Source organism: Varanus komodoensis, unplaced genomic scaffold (assembly GCF_004798865.1).
Source record: "Varanus komodoensis strain SLA01 unplaced genomic scaffold, ASM479886v1 scaffold15, whole genome shotgun sequence".
NCBI lineage: Eukaryota > Metazoa > Chordata > Lepidosauria > Squamata > Varanidae > Varanus > Varanus komodoensis.
Window position 1 is genome coordinate 15,317,335 of NW_025335440.1, and position 7,040 is coordinate 15,324,374.

Below are 7,040 nucleotides of genomic sequence, written 5' to 3' on the forward strand. Positions count from 1 at the left end.
CTTTTCTATGAATTTCAGGAGCAGGAGCATAAGGAAGAGTGAATGCTTTGATGGCAGAATGTTTTGGGTTGCATTTCTTGATCTGGAAAGCTTGTGGCAGGGGGGAAAGGCCTGAGAAACAGCTGCCTTTCAGACTAGATGGACAAAAGATAGTATGACCTTGTATAAATCAAGAGGTTCTTCCAATTGCCAAAGAATCTTGAGATAGTTCTCACATCGCACAGCAGTTAATTCCACAAAATGCTATACGGTTTGGGACAAAGGACTACTTTTTTTCTCTGCTGGTTTGCCCACATTAAAGGCTTCTCCCCATGAGGAGTTCTTTGCTGGATTGCCATCAGCTCCTGCACACGTATTTTGCCCTGCAGACTTTTCCTTCTCTACCTTTTCATATGTTCCATTATGCAACCACAAGGGGACACTGCAGTCAAGCAGAATCGCAAAACGAAAGTAGCGTTTCATTTCGGTTCTTCCTGCCAAACTCTCCTACATCTTATAAAAGCCATAGAAATGTTTGGAAAGCATGGGAGGAGCCCTGGTCAAAGGCCTCTTCTTGTGTAAAGCACCCAGGAACTGCAATGAGTAAGGAATCACAAGCACACAGCAATGACTTGTGAAGAGAAGCCCGAAGACAGAAGCGCTCTCCTCACTTCCAAGCTCCCATTTGGTGGGTATGAATGCTTGCTGTGCTCCCCACTTTCCACCACGGTGTTAAAACTCTTCTGCAAGAACGAAAGAAAGGCCGTCTTACACTCTGGCTTGCAGGGGGGTTTTGGACTCACAGGGGTTTTTCCTGCTCTGCTGTGCTGTTCAGTTTTTGTGTGTGTGGTTGGTGCTCAGCTTTCTGCATCTTTGTCTTTTCATATGTTTTTGTGGTGAGCTCCTTTGGACTTTTACATGGAACGGTGGAACATGAATATGGCCATGAACAAACGAACGAACCATTTGTGCCATTTGAACCCACCTCACTCCAGCAGTGGAAAATGTGACATATCTTATTGTTCTAATTCTATTAGGCCAGAAATGGCCAGCTGGTGGCTACAGGCAGGATACAGTACACGGAACAATTTTATTGATTGGGGCTCAGTGCTATGGCCTAGATCTGTTGTTCTCTGAGACACATGGAGTTGCCGTTTCAGGATCACCTGATCTTGGGGTTGGGAGTCTGAATGCCAAGCCTCTGCCCTGACTCCTGTGCAGCTGGTACAGAAGGAATCGAGCTAGCTGCCTCCCCAAGATTACAAATCCCTCAAAGTAGAGAAGAAGGGGAGAAGCAGCCTAGAAAAAAATCAGGGTGGGAAGCAAGGTTGGAGCTTACAGGCAAGAGAAGGGCCAGGGTGACTGGAGTGCACTGCTGGAAACAGAGGATATATGAATGCTGATAGGCAAAGAGAACATTGCCTCTAATCAAAAGGTTGGATCCAGTGAATGCACGAGCACCTCGCTTGTGTGTACATTTGCTCGCAAGTATCACGTGCACCCATGTGCTCCCCGAAAGTATTTAAAGCTACCTCTATGGCAAGAGTCTAATCTAAATGACCAACTAGTTGAATCGCCCTCCGCTACTTGCCTTTTTCATCTCCTCTGCTGTGCGTGCGAGTGCGATTTCACTGTTGCCGAGTGTGCAGGCAATTTAGCCTCAAACATGCTCCGTGTTCGATGCTCCCAAGTGTTGTTTTAGATCCAAAGGCTTTGGATAAGAAAGGTGGGTCAGAGGTTGTTTGATGTTGCTGTAATTCACCTGGAAACTCAGTCCAATGGTAACAGTAACCTATACCTCTAGCATTTTTATCAGGGTCCAACAGCCATTCCAGATTTACCCCCAGCTGTGCTAAGTCTGTTATGCATAAGCAAACAATTACCGAAAATTAAGCATGAGAGGGAGCAAGCGAGAGATTTCAGATCTTTCATTTGGGCTTGCATCTCGTGCACCGGCTGTATGCAAGCCCACGTGCTGGCAACCGCGCATTCCTTACTGCCCGGTGACTCTGTAGAAAGGGGGCGCATTGCAAAGTAAAATGCATTCCTGTCATGAGCTTGACTTTCTGGACTGAATTTGCTCTTGTGAAGGGATGCCTCAAGCGGAATGCTTCCTACCGACTTGCTGGAGTGCCCCAAGCATGCGTTCTTGCTCGACTAAACATGCGCACATGCTTGCTCATGGTGCAATGTTAGACTCAAAGGAAGCATGCCTCCGTCTGGAGGCGAAGACAGGAATGTCTGAATGAGTGGAAGCGCTGACTCTTCTTTGTCGTGCAGAGGGCGACTCACTGCCGACGTCCAAGAAAATGTCCAGAGAGCCAAGAAATGGTGTTGGAGAAAATAGGAGGTGAGCAGCGTGAAGGTGAAAGAGGAGACCGTGAGCTTCTAGGAACAGCTGGCCATTAATTCTGCTATCTAGACTTGCATGCTCTTGGCTGCTGTGCAGGGTTGGTCTCACCCTTAAAACCTTGCTATAGCGCTGCGGAGTGACTCCAGCTCTCTGCTTTGTGTGGGCTTCCATGCTGTTCTCAGCTTTCGCCAGGTTTCTCCACATTCTAAAAAAGGGCAAGGCAATACATGAACCAACAGGACCTGCAGCAGCTTCGACTGGAATCAGTGTAGGTGTTGCTCCTCACCTGACAGCACCGTCAACTCTGGAACATAGGAATGCTGGTCAAGGCAGTGCAGCCCTCCCAGCCTTTTTGTTGCCCGCTTGGGTGCCCAACGATCTCTGCCCTCCTCACACCCTCCTGTAGAGAACACAGAGCAATTTTTTCCTTGCAGCTGCTGCTACTTGTCATGCTTCGAGTACAATATTATCTCGCTGTGGCTCAGAATTATCTGTTTCCAGAGGCAGCTTATCACCAGGGCTGGGATCTCTGGCGTTGGTGCCCAGGAGTAACGACATGAACAGGGCCCCTTGACGCTCCTGATAACATCTAATTTGCTTTATTGTCATTTTTAAAAATACACATTTTTTTACTGGGAGGCTGACATATTGCAAAGGGGAGTGCCAGCCCCTCTCACACCTCCTTTTTCATAGAGGCCCCACAAGCATTCTTAGAAAATTAAAATGGAGAGCGGGGCAGTCCTGGGAGGCTGCCGGAGGACCAAAAGACGAGGGAAGTCAAGTGTGGGAGGAGTTTAGAGATCCTGGTTCTCTTGTCCTGTGAGTGAGTGTGAATGTGTGTGGTGTGTTCCCTGCTTTGTTTACTTTGCTCTCTGTGTGAGAGAAGGGTGTGTGTGTGCTTTGTGTGTATGTGTTCTGGAGTTTTCCTTGGGAGTGTTTTGGTGGGGTTTTGAGTGTATGTGGTGTTGCTGGTGAGACACCTGACCTGTGAGGGGTGGATTCATATTTCTCCAAACATCACCAGTGCATTGTGGGGGTGGCTTTGGCCGTGGAGCCCCAACCCCATCGCTGGTGCTGGGGACAGGCGCTGGAGCAGGAAAGTGTGGGTCCAAAAGAGTGTTTTTGAGGTTTGGAGCTCAAACCCAATCCTGCCTTGAACTTGGCTCATGGGCAAGCTACTCACCTCTCAGCTGCCCCAATCTGCCTTTGGTGTGGAGCCATGGGCCACCATTCAGCTGGCGACACACGCCTGGCATCTCGAATGTGCCTGCAGGCCAAAGGCTGAGTCTGGTCTGGATCCTGACCCATTGCATGCTCTCCCGTACTCTGCTGCTGAGCTGCTGACCAAGGCCGCCCGTGTTCTCTAATCTTCTGACCAAGTCTGCCGTTCTAAATCCTGGCATGCTCACAAGGCGTGGGCTCAGTGACCAGGGCCTGAGACAGTGAATTTACGATGCTCACCTGGACAGGTGATTGTTGCAAAATGTCAGTGCTGTTGCTTTTTAGGCAGCTTTCCACAAAGTGATGTCACCCACTGGTGTTGCATTACAGCTCCTATCCCCCCCAGCCAGGAGGATGATTGCCTAATGCATCTGGAGGGCACCTGGAAGCTGCTTAAAGGCCATCTCCCAGAGAGAGGGAGAGGAAACTCAAGTCCCAGGGCTAGAAAATGGGAGGACTGTAGCTGCAAACTGGCATTATACTCCAAACAACCAGAAGCAAACAACCCGCTCCCCCATCCTGGCTACCTTGCTTCCTCTTGTTTTTGACATAAACAGGAGATATGACTTGGTGTCAGGAGCTGATCACAGAATGAGAGTTGCATCAGGAGTTTCTCAGGCCCCGAAGGAAGGGGCACGCAAGACGAAAGAGAGCAGGCAACTTCGTGAATGAATCTGAGGATGCGCCTGGTCAGCGGGACCCCTTTGACTGTTGCCACCCACCACTGCAGGGCGCCCTGCCTGGACGTGCGCCCGTGCTGCAAAGGTGCTCATGATGGGCACCTGCTATGTCAACGGACGGAGGCTTTGTAAAAGCCCATCACACATTTCCATATCTCAGTGGGTGAGGATTCAGGCCCCAGCTCAAATCTGAGTGATGTTGTTTTACGCAGGTCAGAGCCTGACATGCCTCTGATTCGTTGAGCCTTTGAAATGAGCCCCGTGAGATGGGATTCCTCCAGTTTTGCGGCTGTTCATACTTGGAATGACACACCGGGCTTGTCATCACGCTCTCACTTCCCCTGCAGGCAAGAGCAGCCCACCAAACATGGAAGAACACGGGAAGCCAGCGCTGAGATCTGCCCTGAAGACCCCTGAACAGGATTCTGCCCTGAAGCGCGCCGTCTCCATTTGGACCCCAGCCATTCCCAGAGCTTTTTGAAGTGACTCCAATTTGAAAGGAAATGGCAACAGCAAAGGATCAATTTGCATTCTGTGCGCAGATGGTGAGCCTGGGTCTGCCGCGCTTCATATTTGTGTGCTGAGAGTCAGTGAGTGTGTGTGTATTTAAATACACAGTGGAAGCCTGCAGAGAAAACAGTCGTACTGGTGGAGCAACACAGAATATGGAATCCAGACCTTCTCCTGATGGCTCTTGGTTTAAAAAAGAAGCAGAAAACTCTTGGCTACTTTGTCTTTCAAGAGGAGCCCCCACCCATTCTTAAAAATTGGCTGCCCTTCCAAAATCACTGGGAATCTGCCCTTTCCTGTGGGACAACATTCCCACAAGGATGGGCAGTGGCCATTTGGAACCCTTCTCTCCTGGGAGGTCTCAGGAGCTCAGCCGGTGACCTGAGCAAAGGCGAAAACTGCGGACAGGTGACACACAGCCATAATGCTCACCTGATAATGTGGATGTGAAATATACTTCCAGCTAGCATAAATGAACTCACCTTCACATCTAAACACCATCTTTAGGAAGACTAAGAGTGCAGGCTGTCAACACAAGGAGAGGCCAGATGCTTCCTCATATGCGGGAGCAAAACTTCCAAAGGCCTGATGGAAGCAGCCAGGGTCATGAAGGGGGTTGATAAAAGAGGACATAAACTGCACCGATGAGGGGTTTAATTACCTGGGAAGCTAGAATGAGCAGAGTATTCATGCAGAACTATTTCAGCAAAAAGAAGTCAGGGATTATTAATCCTCATTCTCCAGGGCTGCATTACTTATCGCATGGAACCTCAGGCCGACAAGAAGTTCTGGAGGTTGGTGAATTGCAAGCATTTATTGGCAGCATGTGAGGTGCTTGCCAAAGGGAGAAAAACAGTCCTTCCATTTTCTCTCTCTCTCTCTCTTCCTTAAAACAACAACAACAACAAAAACAAAGAATTGCTCTTCGGGGTCCCAGAAAAGCACCTGGCCTTCTTCCTGTATCTAGGTCCTGTAATCTATGGATTTCTACCTGTGCCTACATATTTGGGCAGGAGTGAAATGTCAGGAATTTCTCACTTTATTCCATGTTTTAGTAGATGCATTCTGAGTGGAAGGGGGATGCCACTCAAGGCAGCCTATAACATCAGGTGGGGAGGGCAACATAATGATGCCACATTATGGGGTAAGGAATCCCCACCTGTTGCAGGAAGGAAGGGGATACAGCAACACAGGGATGCCACTGGAAGTGGTACCCCATCTCACTGCCTTTCTCTCTCCACTCTCTCTCAGTCCAGTGCAGGTGGCCAATGCTGCAGGACTGGTCTTTTAGCTGCCGGAAGAGCTTGGAGAATTCTTCGGGTACTGTGAGGACAGCAGCTAAGCTCAGACTAGGGTACAAAGGCCTCAACAATTTGGCAGCAGGAGGCACAAGAGAAGGGCTTCTCCTCTACCACCCTGTCTGGTCAATAAAGTCATTGGAGGATCTCCTGGTGGTTCCACAGGGACCTGTGCTCCAATTTGAGGACACTGGGAGAAGGGTCTTAGTGTGGGGGGCCCATCTCTATGGAACTCCCTATCACTGGAGGGTGGGCAGGCAGGCAGGCAGGCAGGCAGGCAGGCAGGCAGGCAGGCAGGCAGGCAAGCACCAGCGCAGCTGTTTCTGGCACCTTCTGAAGATGTTCCAAGAAGCCTTCTTGCTGAATTGGCATGGTTTTAATGCTGACCTGGGTGGGATGCATAGTTTTATTCCTTTCCCTGTTTTATCTTTTTTATTCTTCACTGCTCTGGAACCTAACTAAATATGAAGCAGTATACTCATATCGTAAATCGATAGTAATAAAGATGCCATTTGCCAGTGACTTAGTTGTCCAAAAATCTGGAGGGCATCAGGTTGAGCAAGGTGGAACAAGATCATTGTACTGAGTGGGCCCTGAGGTGCCCCCGATCCTCCTCTGCTTTCAAGAGCGTCTCAGTCATTGCCACCAGGGAAGTGTGCATCGCCTCTCCTGCCTGTGCCAGTCTGATTTCTGCATTGGATCGAACGTGGCCGTTCACAGGCACAGGGGCTCGTCGGCACGAGTAGGCGTGTGCATCCACAGTGTGAATTAAAGGCAAATCTGTTGTTTAGATTTCAAGAAAATGAGATTTAGAAAAACAGAAGTCTTCCCTATCCTTCTGCCAAATGACTGCTTTTTTTAAACTTGGGGTTTTTTAAAAAGATGCAGCCAAGATGAGGGACTGCAGCAGCTGTGCAAACAGGGTTTTTTTTTTTTTGTGGGGGGGGGGAACAATATGGCAACCTGGCCCCCTAACAAACAGAAGGCAACATGTTGAGT

General features: G+C 49.2%; 1 long non-coding RNA gene across 1 annotated transcript; it reads left to right on the top strand.

Annotated features, from left to right (window-relative positions):
* Nucleotides 1-3,091: 3,091 nt before the first annotated feature.
* LOC123020705 lies at nucleotides 3,092-6,589 on the top strand. The gene is made up of 3 exons (XR_006414190.1): nucleotides 3,092-3,155; nucleotides 6,000-6,290; nucleotides 6,339-6,589. It is a non-coding gene; the product is annotated as an uncharacterized LOC123020705 (long non-coding RNA).
* Nucleotides 6,590-7,040: the final 451 nt, after the last annotated feature.